This window comes from Macaca thibetana, chromosome 6 (genome assembly GCF_024542745.1).
Source record: "Macaca thibetana thibetana isolate TM-01 chromosome 6, ASM2454274v1, whole genome shotgun sequence".
NCBI lineage: Eukaryota > Metazoa > Chordata > Mammalia > Primates > Cercopithecidae > Macaca > Macaca thibetana.
In genome coordinates, this window is record NC_065583.1 from 54,818,867 (window position 1) to 54,841,131 (window position 22,265).

Genomic DNA, 22,265 nt, shown 5'->3' on the forward strand with positions numbered 1-22,265 from the left:
AGGGCTGCAAGGAAGGACGCCCGGGACTGCCCACCCGCGCGGCCCTGGGCCCAGCGCCCTCCGGGCCCTCCCGCCGCCCCGCGGGGTCCCCTTGGAGGGGCCGGGCCTGCGAAAGGCGGGAAGGAGCCCGGAGGTTTCCGGGGCGGATCTGCGCCACCGCCCACACTCGGCGGTTCAGGGAAATTCAAATATAAACGTTCCTAAAAGCCACACGCGAAACTCAGAGTCCCCGGCCACCGCGGGCGTGGTAACCTTATCCCTGTTCCTGTGGAGGGCTCGGGAAACGGCTTGGAGGCTGGGACGCTGTGGAATTACGTAATAGGCACTTGAGTCCGGAGTTCCAAACGCACTGCTTGCAGGTTCCAAGTACCAGCCTTTATTTTTCTCTCGGGTGGAAAATTATATCAGGCAACTTCTTTCCATGAAATTGAGATCTGTGCGTCTTGAAGCCGACAGATTATTTATCACAGAAAAACCAGCAACCCTGATTTTAAATCATTTGCTACCAGTGTTAATGGGCGGTTCCTAATCCGTTTGTTTCTTAAGGGTTTGTAAAATCAAAAACAGCTTAGAAATGATACGATTAACATATGACGGTGAGTAAATATGAGCGCAAGCTGTTTCATACTCTCTTAAAATCAGATGCATAAAAATCTGAACATGTGGAAATTTAAGATGAAATAATTTTTTGCTTTTAAAAAGAGGCTCCCAAGATGTCACTGGCAGCTACTTCTAATAGAAAGCACATTTCATCCCTTTGAAAAGTTCCTAGTTTTTAGGCTAACGTTTATTGGGACTGAGTGCCAGCACTAGGCTTTTCATGGATTACCCATCCACACAACCGCCGTGTGATATAGGAAACTGGATTGTATCTATTTGAAAATTCATCCTGACGGGCGCGGTGGCTCACGCCTGTAATCTCGACACTTTGGGAGGCGGAGAGGTGGGAGGATCACCTGAGGTCAGGAGTTCAAGACCAGCCTGACCAAGATGGTGAAACCCCATCTCTACAAAAATACAAAAATTAGCCGGGCATGATGGCGGGTGCCTGTAATCCCAGCTACTTGGGAGACTGAGGTGGGCGATTCCCTCGAACCCGGGAAGGGGAAGTTGCAGTGAGCCGAGATGGCACCATTGCACTCCAGCTTGGTGACAGAGACACCGTATTCCAGCTTGGGTGACAGAGACACCGTCTGAAAAAAACAAAAAAAAAACATCCATTTTATAGCTGCCCAGCAGGCGACAGACGGGACTGCTTTTGACAGGTCCCAGGATTCTAATTGACTCGAGTCTGGCCCTTAACTATACCCTAGATGGCCACCTTACCAACTGTTAGGAACGCTTCTGTAATTAATGGTTACTTACTTTAAAAATGGCAGAAATGAAGACCAGGATATTCTTTTAACTATTAATCAAGTCATGTACATAAGAATTAGTGAAGAACACTGGGAGCTGCATATTCATCACAGATGAATTTCTGGCACTCTGTGAATTATGACCATTCTCCTTATTAATGGTTCTATTTCCTGTCCGGTTTCCTGAAATATCTTCTTTCTTTTTTTGGGGGGTGGGGGAAGGGTGGCAGGGAGACGGAGTCTCGCTTTGTCGCCCAGGCTGGAGTGCAATGGTACAATCTCGGCTCACTGCAACTTCCACCTCCTGGGTTCAAGCGATTCTCCTGCCTGGTGGGACCAGCGCCACCACAGTCGGCTAATTTTTTGTATTTTAGTAGAGACGATGTTTCAACGTGTTGCCCAGGCTGGTCTCGAACTCCTGAGCTCAGGCAATCCTTCCACCTCGGCCTCCCAAAGTGCTAGAATTACAGGCGTGAGCCACCGCGCCCGGCCATGAAATACCTCCTTTCTTAACCTCGTTGAGAATTTAAGAACCGAAAAGCTTCGACTTTAAGTATTCAAGTAATCTTAAAAGGAACTTTAAAATCTAAATTACTGATGAGAAAACCAGCCGGGCGTGGTGGCTCAGCCTGTAATCCCAGCATTTTGGGAGGCGGAGGCCGGCGGATCACCTGAGGTCAGGAGTTTGAGACCAGCCTGACCAACATGGAGAAACCCCGTCTCTACTAAGACTATAAAATTAGCCGGGACTGGTGGCACATGCCTCTAATCCCAGCTACTCGGGAGACTGAGGCAGAAGAATCGCTTTAACCTGGGAGGTGGAGGTCGCCGTGAGCCGAGATCGTGCCATTGCACTCCAGAAGCGAAACTCATCTCAAAACAAAAAAAAAAGAAAGAAAAGAAAATGGGGATGATTTCTACTTGCACAGGATTTGTGTAGATTTAATAAAACAATTTATGCAGTGCGTTAGACATATAACATGTGAAGGCTAAATAGTAACTCTTACTAATAGTAATCATGTGTTTCCAGTCAAAACCAAGAAAAAAGAATGGAAAATCTTGAAGCCTTAGCATTAGGTAATTGTGGCCGGGCATAGTGGCTCACATTTGTAATCCCAGCACTTTGGGAGGATGAGGCAGGTGGATCACTTGAGGCCAGGAGTTTGAGACCAACCTGGCCAATATAGTGAAACTCCATCTCTACTAAAAATACAAAAAATTAGCTGGGCGTGGTGGCAGGCACCTGTAATCGCAGCGACTTGGGAGGCTGAGGCAGGAGAATCGTTTCATCCCAGGAGCTGGAGGTCGCAGTGGGCCCAGGTAGCGCCATTGTATTCCAGCGTGGCAACAAGAGCAAAACTCTGTAGCAAAAAAAAAAAAAAAAAAAAAAAAAAAAACACAAACACACACACACAAGAATTAGACAATCGTGCACATTTTTAGTCAGGTACTTTACAAAATATACACTTTCCTTATTCTCTAGGTGTTTCCCATACCTAATGCTAAACCTGGAATATGGCCTTCTGTACTCTCATACTAAGTGAGTCAAGCTCCCTTTATTCAAGTAATTCCTGAAATCTTATCCCTCCAAAGTTTCCCCAATGAATTGGAAGTAACAAGGTGTAAGTTTGTAAGTGACAACCCTTCTGCATTTATTAGGATAGTGGTGATTTCAAATCTCCTGCCTTTGTTTTCACTACACACCTCCATTTACTTCTCAGGGCACATGTCCTCATTATTGGTTAGACCATATATAACCCCACCAAGTCTCAACATGCCATGCCATCATTTCCCTCGCCCATACTCCTCCCACAACTACCTCACTACATATAAAGAACTCAATTGACATTTGTCCTACTTTATGTATGTCATTTGGATCTGGGACAGAAAAATATAGGATACATAAGACATCTGGGGAGAAGGGGCCATACTAGGATTGGGTGAGAAGAAAGGGGGAGGAGAGACTGAAAGCTTAGCAGTAACCCACTTTTGTCTCCGGAGAGGGGAGCGACAGCTGGCAGATAACTGAGTATACATTGCAAACAAATAGGATAGCTAGGACTGTGACACAAAATAAAACAAAAAATTGCTAAATGATATCTCTTCAATATATGTTTGCTGAATGGATGAATGAAAAAATAACTGAATACATGATGTCCTGGAACAGGTTGTTTGACTAAATATATTTTACAAACTTGATACTTTTTCCAGTTATTATAAAAGTGTAGGCATTATGTTTTAGAAGGTTGAGTGATTATCCAGAATGTCTTCCAAGTCTGATTTTGATTTTCGTGTTTAAAAAAAAAAAAGCTTAGGAGTTTTAAAGTATATTTACCATCTTTAAGAGGATTGTTCTTATAGCACAGCCACCTGAAGGTTTTATACTGCTCAAAATTGTTATTTTTTTATGTGTATATATATATAGGTAGGGGTTTTAAATTTTGAAAATAAGAACAAAAATTTTAAAATTAAAAAAAAATAGGGGTGAATGGCTGGGAGCGGTGGCTCACGCTTGTAATCTCACGACTTTTGGAGGCTGAGGCGTGCGGATCACCTGAGGTGAGGAGTTCAAGACCAGCCTGGCCAACATGGCGAATCCCCATCTCTACTAAAAATACAAAAATTAGCTGGGTGCGGTGGTGGGCGCGGCACCTGTAATCCCAGACACTCAGGAGGCTGAGGCAGGAGAATCACTTGAACCCAGGAGGCAGAGGTTGCAGTAAGCTGAGATCATGCCATTGTACTCCAGCCTGGGCAATGAAGCAAGACTCCGTCTCAAAGAAAAAAAAAATATATGGGTGAAGGAGAGTCGAGTGACAGTAAACCAGATGGGATTCCCACAAGAATGAGGAATTCATCCTAAAAAGGGATAAGGAGAGGCTGAACAAACAAAAACAACATGGCATATGTATATGTACTTCACGGAGCTTGAGTAAGAAACGAGTCTCCTTCAGGCCTAAATGCCCAGAGATTCACATATTTTAGAAAAACCAGCTGGATGCGGTGGTTCACACCTGTAATCGCAGCACTTTGGGAGGCCGAGGTGGGCAGATCACCCGAGGTCAGGAGCTCAAGACCAGCCTGGCCAACATGGTGAAACCCCGTCTCTACTAAAAATATAAAAATTAGCCGGGGCTAAAATTAGTGGGACGAGATCATGCCACTGCACTCCAGCCTGGGCAACAAGAGCTCTGTCTCAAAAAAAAAAGAGTCTTATTTATTTGCTCACTCATTAATCCGTGCATTTATTCAACAAACATTTGTTGAACACTTACTACATGCCAAGCAAGGAATGTCTAAGGTACATGATCCCTGCTTGGAGAAGCTCAAAGGCCCAGCTACAGGCAGGCAAACATGTATATAATAAATTATGCCTCGAAGTGTCAAGTACTAAACAGGCATGAACAAAGCGGTGTAGGCATGTCAAGGATGGAGCAAGTTTCTGTGTGCAGGAGGAGGGAGCAGACAAGATGATCTCTGAGCTGGGCTTCTAAGAATGTCAGCCTCCAGGGACTGGCAAAAGGACTCAGAACCTTGTGGAGGGCTGTAAATGGCAACCCACAGCCCCCAGGGAGAATTAGAGGGAAACTCAGACAGAATCTCTAATTCCCCATGGTTTTATTTCAAACCACACCAAGCAGGAGGTGCTTTAAACTAGGGATTTGTAAAGTGGTAAGATAAGTGTATTTTAGTCAATAATCTTAATTTAGGCCTGGCTTACATTAGTCAAGAAAAATGGAAAATTGATAAAATTACCATATAATTTTTAAAAAGTAAATTACTTAAGCTATCATAACAGTTATACCTTGCCTAAAGCAAAACAAAAACAGAAAAACCAATGAAGCAGGAAATGCTAGAGTACCTCCTATGTGCAAGGCACTCCACTGGATGATTGAGTTTTGTTTTGTTTTGTTTTGTTTCAAATTTAAAAAGAAACGAGGTCTTGCCATGTTGCCCAGGCTGGTCTCCAACTCCTGGGCTCAGGCAGTCCTCTGCCTTAGGCTCCCAAAGTGCTGAGATTATAGGCGTGAGCCACCATGCCTGGCCTAGGAGTTTTTTGTTTTGTTTGTTTGTTTGTTTGTTTGTTTTTAAGTATAAGATAGTTCCTTCCCTCAGTGAAGGCACTGAATTTTTTTTTTTCTGTGTGTGTGTGGAAATAAAATGTTTACATGTGATTAAATAGGGTAAGCAATGATGCCATAAATTATGAAGCCCCAAGGGATTGACATTGATGACAAGTGTCAAATCACTGAAACTGCTAAAATTTAAAGAAGGACTCACTTCAGTTAAGGACAACATGATAGAACATCCTGCAAGAGGACCATTTGAACTGGACATGGAAGTAGGGGAAAATGTATTCAGTTAATGATTTGAATTACACAAATTAGCTGTATAAGTTTTTCAGGAATAAAACTATAATGTAAAATGAGATGACTATATTTTGTATGAAATATTTGTATTTGTGTACGTTGAGAATTTTTTTTTTTTTTTTTGAGACGGAGTCTTGCTCTGTCACCCAGGCTGGAGTGCAGTGACGCGATCTCGGCTCACTGCAAGCTCCGCCTCTGAGGTTCATGCCATTCTCCTGCTTCAGCCTCCCCAACAGCTGGGACTACAGGCGCACGCTGCCACGCCCAGCTAATTTTATTTATTTATGTATTTATTTATTGTATTTTTAGTAGCGACGGGGTTTCACCGTGTTAGCCAGGATGGTCTATATCTCCTGACCTTGTGATCCGCCCGCCTCGGCCTCCCAAAGTGCTGGGATTACAGCCATGAGCCGCCGCGCCCAGCCATGTTGAGAATTTATATTGGTAACTGGGCAAGAATTATCCAGGATTTGGTTGCCCACATACTTGGAATTTAATGCTACAAAATATATTCTGTTAAAGTCTCTGAAAAGAGATGACACTGAAAAGTAAATAGGGACTTCTCCAATTTACATACAGAGTATAGGAGCAACTGAAACTTTTATATACTATTGATGGGAGTGTAAAATAGTACAACCACTTCAGAAATTGTTTGACAGTTCTCCAGCCTGACCAACATGGTGAAAGCCCATCTCTACTTAAAAAAAAAAAAAAAAAAAAAAAAAAAAATTAGCCAAGCATGGTGGTGGGCGCCTGTAATCTCAGCTACTGTGGAGGCTGAGGTAGGAGAATCTCTTGAACCCAGGAGGCAGAAGTTGCAGTGAGCCGAGATCACGCCACTGCACTCCAGCCTAGGCAATACAGCCAGACTCCCTATGAAAGAAAGAAAGAGAGAGAGAGAGAAGGAAAGGAAGGAAGGAGGGAAGGAGGGAGGGAGGGAGGGAGGGAAGGAGGGAGGGAGGGAGGGAGGGAGGGATTGTTCGACAGTTCTTTATAAAGGTAAAAATGAGTCCTGTAGTCCAGCAGTTCCACTCCCAAGACAAATGAAAGCATAAGTACGGCCGGGCGCGGTGGCTCAAGCCTGTAATCCCAGCACTTTGGGAGGCCGAGACGGGCGGATCACGAGGTCAGGAGATCGAGACCATCCTGGTTGACACGGTGAAACCCTGTCTCTACTAAAAAATACAAAAAAAAAAAACTAGCTAGGCGAGGTGGCGGGCGCCTGTAGTCCCAGCTACTGGGGAGGCTGAGGCAGGAGAATGGCGTGAACCTGGGAGGCGGAGCTTGCAGTGAGCCAAGATCACGCCACTGCACTCTAGCCTGGGCGGCAGAGCGAGACTCTGTCTCAAAAAAAAAAAAAAAAAAAAAAAAAAAAAAAGAAAGCGTAAGTACACTAAAAGACTTGAACAAGAAGTTTATAGTAGCTTTGCTCATAAGAGCTGAAGGGGTTCAGAACATGCCACCCCAGAATATGTCGCTTTGGCATATTGATTATTTTGAGCTGAAGCCAATTGGGAATTACAGCAGATGTAGAAAAGACTCTCGGCCGGGCGCAGTGGCTCACGCCTGTAATCCTAGCACTTCGGGAGGCCAAGGCGGGTGCATCACGAGGTCAGGAGTTCGAGACCAGCCTGGTCAACATGGCGAAACCCCATCTCTACTAAAAATACAAAAATTCGCTGGGCATGGTAGCGGGCACCTGTAATCCCAGCTACTCAGTAGGCTGAGGCAGGAGAACTGCTTAAACCCAGGAGATGGAGGTTGCAATGTGAGATCACACCACTGCACTCCTGCCTGGGCAACAGAGTGCAACTCCATCTCAAAAAAAATAAAAGAAAAGAAATGTATATAAACTCTCAGTCCTAACCACTTCTTCAGTCTTCGTTTTTTCTTATGAAGCCTCTGGTACACTAAAAAAAATTAAGTAAAATTTGTATACTTTTATCCTATTGAAATGTCTCAGGTTGGGTGGGCACAGTGGCTCACGCCTGTAATCCCAATACTTTGGGAGGCTGAGGCGGGTGGATCACAAGGTCAGGAGTTGAAGACCAGCCTGGTCAACATGGTGAAACCCCATCTCTACTAAAAATATAAAAATTAGCCAGGTGTGGGGACAGGTGCCTGTAATCCCAGCTACTCAGGAGGCTGAGGCAGAGAATTGCTTGAACCCGGGAGGCAGAAGTTGCAGTGAGCTGAGATTGCGCCACAAAGAAATGTATCAGGTCAGTTTAATTCTCAGGCCCAGCCACAGAAGCTAAGAGTAGGGGAAAGTTTTTACTCCCTACATAGCCAAAACTGAAAAAGATTCAAATGTTCCTCAACAGGAGAATAGAAAAATGGATTGTGGTATAAGTACTATTTAGCAATTTAAAAAAAGGAATGGCAGGTACACCAACCACATGGTTGAATCTCATAAACATTATAATGAGCCATAGAAGCCAGGTAATAAAGGGTACATCTTGTAAGATTTACTTATTTAAGTTTAAGAACAAATAAATCTAATTTATGGTGAAAGAAATCAGAACAGTGATTTCCTACAGGGTTGAGAATTGACTGAAAGGGGTCATTAGGAAACTCTCTGGGCCCAACGTGGTAGCTCACACCTATAATCCCAGCACTTCGGGAGGCTGAGGTGGGAGGATGGCTTGAGCTCAGGAGTTCAAAACCAGCCTGGGCAATATGGTGAGACCTCCCATCTCTATTTAAAAAAAAAAAAAAGGCCAGGAGTGGTGGCTTCCAGCACTTTGGGAGGCTGAGGTGGGTGGATCACCTGAGGTCATGAGTTGGAGCCCAGCCTGGCCAACATGGTGAAACCCCATCTCTACTGAAAATACAAAAATTAGCTGGGCTTGGTGGGGCACTGGTAGCCCTAGCGACTCAGGAGGCTGAGACTGGAGAATCGCTTGAACCCAGGAGGTGGAGGTTGTTGTGAGCTGAGATCAGGCCATAGCACTCCAGTTTTGCCGACAACAGCAAAACACCGTCTAAAAAAAAAAAAAGTCCTGGGTGTGGTGGCTCACGCCTGTAATCCCAGCACTTTGAGAGGCCGAGGCGGGCTGATAACCTGAGGTGGGGAGGATAACCTGAGGGTCGGGAGTTTAAGGCCAGCGTGACCAACATGGAGAAACCCGGTCTCTACTGATAAAGTACAAAATTAGCCTGGCCTGGTGGTGCATGCCTGTAATCCCAGCTACTGGGGAGGCTGGGGCAGGAGAATCGCTTGAACCCGCGGGGTGGAGATTGCAGTGAGCCACGATCGCGTCACTGCACTCCAACCTGGGCAACAAGAGGGTAACTCCGTCTCAAAAATAAAAATAAAAATAAAGGCCCGGTGCGGTGGCTCACTCCTGTAATCCCAGCACTTTGGGAGGGCGAGGCGGCCAACATGGTGAAACCCCGTCTCTACTAAAAATACAAAAATTAGCTGGGCGAGGTGGCACGCGTCTGTAGTCCCAGCTACTCCAGAGGCTGAGGCAGGAGAATAGCTTGAACCCGGGAGGCAGAGGTTGCAGTGAGCGCACGGAGATCGTGCCATTGCACTCCAGCCTGGGCAACAAGAGCGAGACTCAGTCTCGGAAAAAAATAAATAAATAAAAAATAAAAAAATAAAAACAAATAAAATGGTTGGTGCAGTAGCTCATGCCTATAATCCCAGCACTTTGGTAGGCTGAGGTGGGCGTATCATTTGACATCAGGAGTTTGAGACCAGACTGGCCAACATGGTAAAACCCCGTTCCTACTAAAAAAAATTGACCAGGTACGGTGGTTCACGCCTGTAATCTTAGCACTTTGGGAGGCCAAAGTGGGCAGATAACTTGAAATCAGTAGTTCGAGAACAGCCTAACCAACATGGTGAAACTCCGTTTCTACTAAAAATAACAAAAATTAGCCAGGCGTGCTTGCGCATGCCTGTAATCCCAGCTACTTGGAAAGCTGAGGCAGGAGAATCGCTTGAGCCCCGGAGGTAGAGGTTTCAGTGAGCTGACATCGTGCCACTCCACTCCAGCCTGGGTAATGGAGTGAGTGAGACTCCTCAAAAAAATAAAAATAAAAATAAATTTAAAAAAATTAAAAAGAAGGCCGGGCGTGGTGGCTCAAGCCTGTAATCCCAGCACTTTGGGAGGCCGAGACGGGTGGATCACGAGGTCAGGAAATCGAGACCATCCTGGCTAACACAGTGAAACCCCGTCTCTACTAAAAAATACAAAAAAACTAGCCGGGCGAGGTGGCGGGCGCCTGTAGTCCCAGCTACTCGGGAGGCTGAGGCAGGAGAATGGCCTGAACCCGGGAGGCGGAGCTTGCAGTGAGCTGAGATCCGGCCACTGCACTCCAGCAAGGGGGACAGAGTGAGACTCCGTCTCAAAAAAAAAAAAAAAAAAAAAAAAAAAATTAAAAAGAAAAGAAAAGAAGAAAATAAAAAAAAACCTTCTGGAACCACAGGAATGTTCTATACCTTGAATAAAGTCATGGGTACATGGGTACATACAATTACCAAGACATTAAATTGTACACTTAAGATCTGTGGATTTTACTATATGTACAATACATTCCACCATGATAAAAAATGAAAATATTGGGAGGCTGAGGCAGGCAGATCACAAGGTCAGGAGTGCAAGACCAGCCTGACCAATATGCTGAAACCCCGTCTCTACTAAAAATAAAAAATTAACCGGGCATAGTGGAGCACGCCTGTAGTCCCAGCTACTCGGGAGGCTGAGGCAGGAGAATGGGGTGAACCCAGGAGGCACAGCTTGCAGTGAGCCGAGATCGCACCACTGCACTCCAGCCTGGGCTGCAGAGTGAGACTCTGTCTCGAAAAAAAAAAAAAGAAGAAGAAAGAGTGAAACAAGTGACTTGAAGAGGGTTGTTGTCATTTTTGTCTTGGAAAGATTGGAATATGAATAAAGTATTATGAAACAGATCTTTAAAAAGAAAAACATCGGCTGGGTGCATTGGCTTATGCCTGTAATCCCAGCACTTTTGCAGACTGAGGCGGATGGATCACCTGAGGTCTGGAGTTCGAGACTAGCCTGGCCAACATAATGAAACCCTGTCTCTTTTTTTTTTTTTTTTTTTTTTTTTTTTGAGGCAGAATCTTGCTCTGTTGCCCAGGCTGGAGTGCAGTGGTGTGAGCTAACTCACTGCAACTTCTGTCTCCTGGGTTCAAGCAACTCTCCTATCTCAGCCTTCCGAGTAGCTGGGATTACAGGTGCCCGCCACCACACCCAGCTAATTTTTGCATTTTTAGTAAGGCTGGGATTTCACCACGTTGGCCAGGCTGGTCTTGAACTACTGACCTCAGGCTATTCACCCGCCTCAGCCTCCCAAAGTTTTAGATTTACAGGCATGAGCCACCGTACTTGGTCGAAACCCTGTCTCTGCTAACAATACAAAAAGTATCCAGGCTTGCTTGCACGCACCTCTAATCCCAGCTACTCAGGAGGCTGAGGCAGGAGAACCGCTTGAACCCAGGAGGTGGACGTTGCAGTGAGCCAAGATAGCACCACTGCACTCCAGCCTGGGCAACAGAGCAAGACTTGGAAAAAAAAGAAAAGAAAAGAAAAAAGAAGAGAAGAGAAGAGAAAATAAAAGAAAAGTTCAGTAGTCACTGTGGCATTCATTTGGGAAAATCACCCTGTGGTAACCTGAATCAACTTCTTCATAAGATTTTCAGGAACCTGGTGTCATTTATAAGAAATTGGTTTCATTTCTCCAATAGTAACTTCTTAGTTACTTTCATTCACTATTTACTTCCTTCAACAGATTTAAGTTGGGTTGATCTCAAAGTGAAGGATGGAGAAATGAATTCTCTATTGTCATAAGGAAAAGGGAAGTCATGAAGTTAGAAGTGTCAGTCCACCATTTTTATTTTTTAAATTACAGTGAATCAAAATATCTGCTTCACTGCAGATGAATTAAGATGCTATTCTTGCCGGGCGCTGTGGCTCACGCCTGTAATCCCAGCACTTTGGGAGGCCGAGACGGGCGGATCATGAGGTCAGGAGATCAAGACCATCCTGGCTAACCCGGTGAAACCCCGTCTCTACTAAAAAAAATACAAAAAACTAGCCGGGCAAGGTTGCGGGCGCCTGTAGTCCCAGCTACTCGGGAGGCTGAGGCAGGAGAATGGCGTGAACCCGGGAGGCGGAGCTTGCAGTGAGCTGAGATCCGGCCACTGCACTCCAGCCTGGGCGACAGAGCGAGACTCCATCTCAAAAAAAAAAAAAAAAAAAAAAAGATGCTATTCTTCCTATGAACTACTATAGCGGTCATTTGGAACCCAACATATTGCTTTTTTTTCTACCTTTTCAACTAAATCTTGACTCTAAGGCAGCAGAATGTCTCCCCGGGGGACAATGCAATGGTGCAATGATGTCATCTTTCTGTCTACTGCCATATGCAAGTAGAACCAACACAGGACAATGGAAGATCTAAGTACCCTGATCTTTCACCAGACTCTTATTCCTCATAATGAATCTACCATATCAAAGAGATACTTGTGCATACTTCCTTTGAGTAAAGCACCCTAATGGACACAAATCAAGAGACACATACTTTTGAAACTTTTCAAAACATAAACATTTTCAAAACAAAAAATAATTACATGTGGAATGTATCTTATTTCCTGTTATTTTTGTCTAAAAATAAGAAATTGATCTGTAATGTTTATTTTAGTGAACATGTATCTATTTGTGCTCAGATAGTACCAAATATAGTAAATAACATGTAATGTAAGACTTACTGTCTCTAAATACCACCAGACTATTTCAGTTTCAAGTTTACTGTGTCATGTCAAATGCTTCATCAACTGGTCATGACAATTGATGGAGAAACTGGAGGAAATCAACCACTTAATTAAAATGCATACTTTAAATACTGTGTAGTGTGCTAAGCAATGAGAGAACGAGCCATGGATGTAGCAGCTGCCTCAAATATAATCTAGTTAACATTAGACATGTTACTAGAGCTAAAAGATGTTCAGCTAATAAGATACCTGCATCACATATTAACAGGCACAAGATGAATGTGAAGGTTTGGGAATTTGGTAAAATGAGATTACAGAATTGCACATTAGGAACAGAACTATTGCTCTGTGATAGATCACGGGCAATACACCATTAAAGTCCAAAAATGATCTGAATGTAGGAAAGTTAAGCCTTCAAACATCTGGTTGGGAGGCCAAGGCAAGTGGCTCACGAAGTCAGGAGTTCAAGACCAGCCTGGCCAAGATGGTGAAACCCCGTCTCTACTAAAAGTACAAAACTTAGTGGGGCACGGTGGTGGGTGCCTGTAATCCCAGCTACTGGGGAGGCTGAGGCAGAGAATTGCTTGAACCTGGGAGGCGGAGGTTGCAGTGAGCCAAGATCGTGCCACTGCACTCCAGCCTCGGCGACAGAGCGAGACTCTGTCTCAGAAAAAAAAAGAAAAAAGAAAATCTGGGTCAGGCGCGGTGGCTCATGCCTGTAATCCCAGCATTTGGGGAGGCCAAGGTGGGTGAATCACTTGAGGTCAGGAGATCGAGACCAGCGTGACCAACGTGGTGAAACCCCATCTCTACTAAACGTACAAAAATTAGCCGGTAGTGGCGGCACACGCCTGTAATCCTAGCTACTCAGGAGGCTGAGGCAGGAGAATTGCTTGAACCCAGGAGGCAGAGGTTGCAGTGAGCTGAGACCGTGCCACTGCACCCAGCCTGGGGGACAGAAAAAAAAAGAAAATCTGGCTACAGATCTCATTCTGGCCTTTGGACTGGGAGCAACAAGAAGTGTGGAGAATGCTTTGGAGATACAGTGGGCTAATTTTACCAATCACTAGACAGATAAAACTGGGAGCATTTGAGGGAATAATGAGGTTTTGAGGATCAGGTAAATAAAAGCAAGACAGCACAGGACAGCAGGACAGTCAGGCATACCCACGTGTAAATCCTACTCAGTCAGTCCCTTTGTGACCCCTAGCAAGTTACTTAACATCTGCAAACCGTCATTTTCTCATCTGTAAAAAGCAGAGAAAGAACTACCATATAGGGATGTTGAAAGACTTGAATATGTTAGCATATGCCAAGGGTATCTGACACAAGGGTAGTACTCAAGTACATATTTATTCCTTTGTCTTCCCCTACAAAAATAGATATTAGGATCCTTGCTTCCCAATTCTGAAAGGAACTATTTAATTTAGCCCATAAGGCATTATACTAAAAATCACTGCTTGTTACACATTGCATTTTCAAAATGTTAACTGTTTTACCTTGCCATACTCACTAATGTTTATATTGGCATGGAGTCAATATTTACACAAATATTGAATAGTGTGTGTAGTGATTGACTTACTATAACTTGATTCAATTTAACAAACTTTCAGTTACTGTTACTATAGTCGGCTCTAGAGAAATTATGAAATGATCAAGACGCAGAAACTAACAGGATGTGCCAGGAAAGACCTGCATTATTAGTAACCCAACCTCTCTCCAAACACAAGACGCTATGGCTTGAGTTTGGATTTCATAGCCAGTTGTATTGTTTTAGTAATTATTTCTTACATATCCTGGAACAGTTTGATTAATTTAAATTGACTTTTGTAATAGAAAGAATAAATCACTTTCAGTTGATGTTGTGAAACTATAAACAGGCACCTAGTTATTGCAAAAAATGGAAGGAGATAAGATCTATTTTTCTTAGATACACATAATATTATAATCTAGATTTTCCCTTTGTGTGTCCCCACACCACATCCACATTTTGAAGAGAAAAAAAAAAAACAAAACAATGCGTGCTCTCTACATGACCACAAGACCAACCACTACTGCCTGCTAGACAGAAAAAGGGTGGCATTAAGTGTGCAGCCATCTGCTTGTCACTGGCTCCTGGCGAGGCAAGAAAAGCTAATTAGCACCCTCACTCCACCCCCACTCTCGCCTCCATGCCCCACCATCTGGCTGGTCACCCCTTGCCGCCAACGTCAGTTTCTTCCTGCACCCTCTAGCTTGAGGAGGCCAGAGACATTTGCCTTCTTAGGAAGCGGCAAGAACAGGCTTCAGCAGCACCTTAAGCCATGAATTTCTAAAACTGAAAAGAGATTACATAAATTACCTCCTCTCTCCGTCAGCAATGCTCTCTCCTTCGCTGATCCCTGTTATCTTACCTAAAACATCTTTTCCTCTTTATCCAGGAAAATAGGTCTGGAATCCAGTCTGTTTTGTAATTGACAGTTGTCTAATGATCAACAGGTACCTAATTCCTCAGTGTAGGAATTAGGTACCTAATTCCTCTCTCATCAATTTTATTTAAGGATTTGGGGGCAGAAAATGGGATGCCAAATTATTCAGTAAATGTAGAGTATTTCACCATAAAGCCACAGGAAATGGTGAAAGGGGACATTTAATTGAAACAGTAGTGACAGCTCAAATCCCTTACTCATTAAAGAGATATAGAATAAATAGGACATCAGCTAAGCAGACTAAGATTTTAAGATTTCACAGAATAATCAGTGAACTTTCTAATGAGTAAACAAATACAGACTAGCTATCAGACTAGCTATCACCAGACATATGATTATCCTATTTGCCTGAGAAATAATGCTATCTGGATAAACTGGTGTTTGTTTCACTAAAAAAAAAAAAGAAAAGAAAAGAAAGAAAAAGAGAAAGAAAAAAAATCTTGCTAACCTAGGATGCAATTTTTTTTAAAAAAACACGTTATTTTTTCCCTACACTTCTTTCTTGTTCTGACTTCTTTCTTCTCTTTTTCTAACTCGTAGTAATACACGCCATATACTTTAAAAAACTTAACAGTGCCAGCTTAAAAAAGGAAAGGCAATAGGAAAATAGAAAATAAACTCTGGAAATTTCAAAACTGTAAATATTGGCTTAGAATATGAATCCGATTAGAATCTGAGAGATAAGCTGTAGCTAAGCTTACTATGAAAAGACTTGCTCCATAGTTATATTTCAAAAGCAACAATGTAAACTTGGAAAAGAAGACAAACTATAAAAAACTATGGAGTTTTGATGCCAGAATTTTTACCTCGCTATAATAACTTGGTAGAAGAAATTGTCCAAGTGTATCTTTTTTAATTTTAATAACAGAAGGAAAGGTAGGCCAACTGACTTTAGTTTAGAATAGTTTTCTAAGTTAGATGAAATAATGCTGTGACCCAGATCTGAACAGAATACCAGATGCTTCCTACCTACAGGAGACATTTGCAATTTTTTTGACTGCTCACCCTCTGAACTGTCTTCCTATGTTTGAGGAATTCCTCACCATTTGAGTCTTAGTAAGAAACAGGGTCCTGCTCCCACTCTAGATGCTAAAAATCCATCCACCCATGTCAGCCGCCTATTTCTTTTGCAGGCCTAGGTTTCGCCAATCAGGTGTACCAGCTCCAGATTTTTTTTTTTTTTTTAAATATAGGATCTCGCTCTGTCACCCAGGCAGGAAAGTGCAGTGGCACGATCTCGGCTCACTGTAACTTCCGCATCACCACATCCAGCTATTTTTTCGTATTTTTCACAGAGACAAAAAATGTTGCCCAGGCTGGCCTCAAACTCCTGAGTTCAAGCAATTCAGCTGCCTCGGCCTCCCAGAGTGCTGGGATTACAGGTGTGAGCCACCACCCCTAGCTCCAGAATTTTGACTCTGGAGTCAGTCACTCAAAGCAATTGAAGAGACGCACGTCCATTCTGGTAGCTACACCCAGTTTCAAAAGTCAGTCAGGGCCGGACGCTGTGGCTCACGCCTGTAATCCGAACACTTTGGGGGCCAAGGTGGGCGGGTCACTTGAGGTCAGGAGTTTGAGACCAGCCCAGCCAATATGGTGAAACCATGTCTCTACTAAAAATACAAAAATTAGCTAGGCATGGTGGTGCACGCCTGTAATCCCAGCTAGTCAGGAGACTAAATCACGAGAATTGCTTGAACCTGTGAGGCACAAGTTGCAGCGAGTGGAGATCACACCACTGTACTCCAGCCTGGGTGACAGAGCAAGACTCCATCTCTGAAAAAAAAAGGAGTGGGGATGACAGCACCATCCTACGTGCTGGTGAGTGTGGCAGCTGTAGAGTCTCCTCCTCCTTGGCAGCAGCAATGACCTGCTCAGACACAATCTGGGACCCCAGTATGTAGCCTCCTTTGACCTTGGACTTCTTGCCCTCCCATGATTCTGTGAGCTACCCAAAATGTTTTCAATACTGTCCTTTTCTGCTTATGCCAGAATCAGTTTCTGTTACTGATTCTAAAGAACCCTAAGGGACACAGAGCCTCTGGAATAGTGACTTATAATTAAAAAGAGAGAGGAACCAGGACATGAAGTATAGTTTCTTATAAGCTGTGTAGTACTCACAAAAGACATCTAATTGAAGATAAGATCATTAATTTAAGTGTGTATTTTTCCTTAATGTGAGCCAGGGAGGTGTTTCCAGGAGGACACATGGGGGAGGAGGGAGGCTGCGGAGGACAGGTGGGAGGGGCAGCGGGAGAAGGGGGCTCCGGGCTGGGGGAGGTGGGTTTCACTGACAGTTGGGAAATAGTGAAGGGAAACCTCATCCCTTTATCGAGGTCTAGGCCCAAAACTCTTGCAAAATGCAGGGTTTGTATCTGAAGGCCTCTGGCCCGTGTGCCCGCTGCCATTCCCTCTGTCCCTGAGATCTCCAGAAGAGAAAGGAGCTCCAGCAGCGCGTTCTTTGGGTGTGGAGAGGAGCAGAGCAGGATGGAGCCTGCAGGTCATGCCAGGAGTCACCACAAGGCTGTGGCTGTCAGCTCAGGTACCAAGCTCAGGCAGCGGGATTGTAAGAACACCTGGGATGGAAAGCCATGTGCAGAGGATGAGGATATTAGACTACCTCTTTTACAAACAAAACTCTTTTAGTCTAAGCCTGATTATAGTGCTCCCTTTGGCTGTACATATACTAAAATTGGAATGATACAGAGAAGATTAGCATGGTCCCTGTGCAAGTAAAATGCAAATTTGTGAAGCCTCCATTTAAAAAAAAAAAAAAAATTGGAGGCCGGCACAGTGGTTCATGTTTGTAATCCCAGCACTTTGAGAGGCTGAAGCGGGGGGATCATGAAGTCAAGAGATCAAGACCATCCTGGCCAACATGGTGAAGCCCCATCTCTACTAAAAATACAAAAATTAGCTGGGCGTGGTGGTGCACACCTGTAGTCCCAGCTACTCAGGAGCCCAACGCAGGATAATGGATTATCACTTGAACCCGGGAGGCAGAGATTGCAGTGAGTTGAGATGGCAGCCATTGCATTCCAGCCTGGTGACAGAGTGAGACTCTGTCTCAAAAAAATAAAAAAATAAAGGAAAGAAAATACAGCCTAGACATATATTGAGGCCTTCTGTCTAGAAAAATAAAAATAAAAATAAAAATTAGCCAGGCCTGTTGACTTTCACCTGTAGTTCCAGCTGAGGCTGAGGTAGGTTGGAGGATTCCTTGACCCTGGGAGGGTCGAGGGTGCAGCGAGCCTTGAAGCCATGATTACACCATTGCACTCCAGCCTGAGTGACACAGCGAGATCCTATCTCAAAAAAAAAAAAAAAAAGCCTAGTTATAATAGAGCAATATTCTAAGTGTTTTGTTTGGGGTGATGAAAAAGTTTGGAAATAGTGCTAATGGTTGCACAACATCATAAATGTAAGTAGTGGCACCAAACTGTACACTTAAAAAATGGTGAAGATGGCAAGTTTTGTTGCACATGTTTTACCATAATTTTTATTTTTCTTTATTTATTTTTTTTGTTGAGATGGAGTCTTGCTCTGTCGCCCAGGCTGGAGTGCTGTGGCTGGATCTCAGCTCACTGCAAGCTCCCCCTCCCGGGTTTACACCATTCTCCTGCCTCAGCCTCCCAAGTAGCTGGGACTACAGGCGCCCGCCACCTCGCCCGGCTAGTTTTTTGTATTTTTTTAGTAGAGACAGGGTTTCACTGTGTTCGCCAGGATGGTCTCGATCTCCTGACCTCGTGATCCGCCCGTCTTGGCCTCCCAAAGTGCTGGGATTACAGGCTTGAGCCACCGCGCCCGTCCAATTTTTATTTTTCACAATTTTTATAAATTAATAATTTTATATACCAAAACCCATTGAACTGTACACTTTAAGTAGATGAATTTTATAATATGTGAGTTATGTCTCAACAAAGCTGTTTTTGCTTTTCTTTTTTTGAGATGGAGTCTGGCTCTGTTACCCAGGCTGGAGTGCAGTGGAGCCATCTTGGCTCACTGCAACCTCCGCCCCACAGGTTCAAGAGATTCTCCTGCCTCAGCCTCCCAAGTGGCTGCTATAGCAGGCGTGCACCACAATGCCTGGCTAATTTATGTTTTTATTATTAGTAGTAGTATTATTATTAAATTTTGGAGACGGAGTTTTGCTCTTGTTGCCCTGGCTGGAATGCAATGGCGCCATCTCTGCTCACCGTAACTTCCGCCTCCCGGGTTCAAGCGATTCTCCTGCCTTAGCCTTCCCAGTGGCTGGGATTACAAGCATGAGCCACCGCACATGGCTAATTTTGTATTTTTAGCAGAGATGGGGTTTCTCCATGTAAGTCAGGCTGGTCTCCAACTCCCGACCTCAGGTGATCCGCCCACCTCAGCCTCCCAAAGTGCTGGGATTAGAGGTATGAGCCACCGCTCCTGGCCTTAATTAATTTTTTTTTTTTTTAAGGCTGGATAATAGAATGTTAGGAAGGAGCATGTCATTTAATGTGATGATCACTTAGTACAGAAAATAAGCAAAACTTGCCTTTAGCTGTAATACGTGATTATAACATTAAAGTCTATGTGTGGTTGGCAATGGACTGCCCCCAGTTCTCTCTGAGAATTTCCTGATGTGTCCTCAGGAGTGGATGCTTCTCAGCCTTGTTTCTGCTGTGTAGTTCTTTTTTTTTTTTTTTTTTTTTTTTTTTTTTTTTTTTTTTTTTTGAGACGGAGTCTCACGCTGTCACCCAGGCTGGAGTGCAGTGGCCGGATCTCAGCTCACTGCAAGCTCCGCCTCCCGGGTTCACGCCATTCTCCTGCCTCAGCCTCCCGAGTAGCTGGGAGTACAGGCGCCCGCCACCGCGCCCGGCTAATTTTTTGTATTTTTAGTAGAGACGGGGTTTCACTGTGGTCTCGATCTCCTGACCTTGTGATCCGCCCGCCTCGGCCTCCCAAAGTGCTGGGATTACAGGCTTGAGCCACCGCGCCCGGCCTCTGCTGTGTAGTTCTATCCTATCACATCATCATGGCTCACTGGTCCAGAGGTGATCTCTGAGTAAAGAAGGAACAATTAGCTTCTCTTTTCCAGGAAGTAGACATTTTGAAGAAGCCCTTGAAGCAGCATTCTAAGGAGAAGGTCTCTGCACGTGTGCGTGCTCACAGAGTTCTCCAGATGTGCCCTGGCTTCTGTCCCCTTGAGGCATGGTCTCCCACTCTTCCCTGGATTCAGAGTTGCTCTGGTATTCTAGTAGCGCCTCCACCCCTTGGTTTTTTGTTTTTTGCTTAAGCTGTTTTAGTTTTTAGTTCCTTGTGACCAGAGAATATTTAATTTAATATAATACAGCACAAATCTTTAATATGGTATTATTTCACTGCTAACACAGAATTTCTGGTTTATGGTAAAATAAAGATCATATGATCATCTGCCACTTCCCACTGTCCTTTCTGAAGTACAAGAACTCCAAACAGCTACAACTGATGTGTTTTAAATTATTTGAAGGTAAGTTAACGCAGTGTTTTAGAAAATAATTTAAGGAATCTGGGGAAGAAATATGAAGTCTGTTAACTTATACGCTTTTTTTTTTTGTCCTGGGTAGTGTGTGTGTGTGTGTGTGTGTGTGTGTGTGTGTGTGTGTGTTTAAGTAAAATTACGTTATACTTCCTTTCAGAATTCCATCATCACTTGGGAGATTTCTGTGAATCATCACTAAAGCCATTCACTTTCTTATAACTAAACAAGAATCTTCTTCTGGAGTTAAGTATCAGATATGAATGTTCTCACTGACCTCCTCAGGAAGCAAAAGTCCTAAATCATTATATGGCAGTGAAGGTACAAAAAAAAAAAAAAAAAAAAAAAAAAAAAAAAAACAGGAAATAAAGCAGAACTGTTGCCAACACATACAAGCTGCAGTAGCACCCACAAAATGTGTAGTATCCATTCTAACACATTCATTGGACTGGATTACATTGTATTATAGACTCAGTTAACTCTGGAAGAACGTAATAGGTGTTTATTGTTTAACCTATAATGCAAAACATAATTAAGTCTATAGTCTCCAATTCTTCTCAAGTTCAAATGAAACCAACAATTTTGGTTTTGTCTAACATTCAGGATGTGTTTCTAATTGAACTGAAATCACAGTAATCACCTCCACTTTCTCTCTTGGGATCTCTATCATAAAAATTAATTGTATGATTTTGCCCCTCCCACCCAACCCCCCGTCTCCTGGAAGAAGCAATACTTGTACTTGCTGTACCTGAAAATCCCCATTCAGGGCAGAGGTAGGTATTATTGGCATTTGTCTGATCTCTGGTGTGCCCCAAAAGAAATGGCCTGAAACTGGGGCCATATTGAGTAAGATTGCAAATGGTGATTTGGGTTAGAGTTCCAACCTGTAACTCACTAGAACATCCTTTCATTGACCTCTACTCCAATTAATTAGTGTTTTTTTTTTTTTTTTTTTTTTTTGAGATGGAGTCTCACTCTATTGCCCAGGCTGGAGTGCAGTGGCTCAATCTCGGCTCACTGCAACCTCCAACTCCCGTGTTCAAGCAATTCTCTTGCCTCGGCCTCCCAAGTAGCTGGGATTACATGCACCTGCCACGACAGCTGGCTAATTGTTTTATTTTTAGTAGAGACAGGGTTTCATCATGTTGGACCAGGTTCCTCTCAAACTCCTGGCCTCAGATTATCTGTCCGCCTTGGCCCCCCAAAGTGCTGGGATTACAGGCATGAGTCACTGGGCCTGGCCTAGTGTTCTTTATTACTCAAATAATTGTTATAAGAGAAGATCTTAAGAGAACTCCTAGTCCTACATTTTTGTGAGGATGTCTTATAAGACCACACATTTCCTGTTCTAAATGCAAATTTCAAACATTTCTTAGAGGTTTTTTGGTTAAGTTCAGTGAATGAGTCTTATTGTTACGTACAGGTAGTTGGATAGGCAGGAGCCAGACAGGAGAGGGCTCTCCCCAACCCACTAAGCATATCAGCAATTACGGCATTGCCTCTCTGAGTGCGATACTTTGGCAGCGCCAGGGAAAGGGCATTTCCTGATGGTCCACACCTGTTAATATCAAAATATTAATTGAATGCAAGCCCCAGGGAAAAGAAACTTCCTTCCTAGGCATGCATATTAAGAGGCAAAAATGGCGAAGTGTGATCTTCCAGGTAAACTCCACCGGAAAAAGGAAGAAAGCCTCAGATGGACATGCTTATAACTCCCTAAACACACTGCGCTGTGCTCAGTTCCAAAGGGTAAGGAGGGCACTGCGCATGCGGGCAGCCCACCCTGAGGGAAGAATCATGGGAAAGAGGTGAGCTTATACAAGTCCTAGTATCGCCGGCGCG

General features: G+C 43.9%; 1 long non-coding RNA gene and 1 other non-coding gene across 2 annotated transcripts; both read left to right on the plus strand.

The window, feature by feature from the left end:
- Window positions 1-184: 184 nt before the first annotated feature.
- Window positions 185-21,059, plus strand: LOC126956631 (uncharacterized). The gene is made up of 4 exons (XR_007726435.1): window positions 185-596; window positions 11,489-11,575; window positions 17,305-17,480; window positions 20,584-21,059. It is a non-coding gene; the product is annotated as an uncharacterized LOC126956631 (long non-coding RNA).
- LOC126957724 (U6 spliceosomal RNA) lies at window positions 17,601-17,702 on the plus strand. Its single transcript, XR_007726900.1, has one exon. It is a non-coding gene; the product is annotated as a U6 spliceosomal RNA (small nuclear RNA).
- Window positions 21,060-22,265: the final 1,206 nt, after the last annotated feature.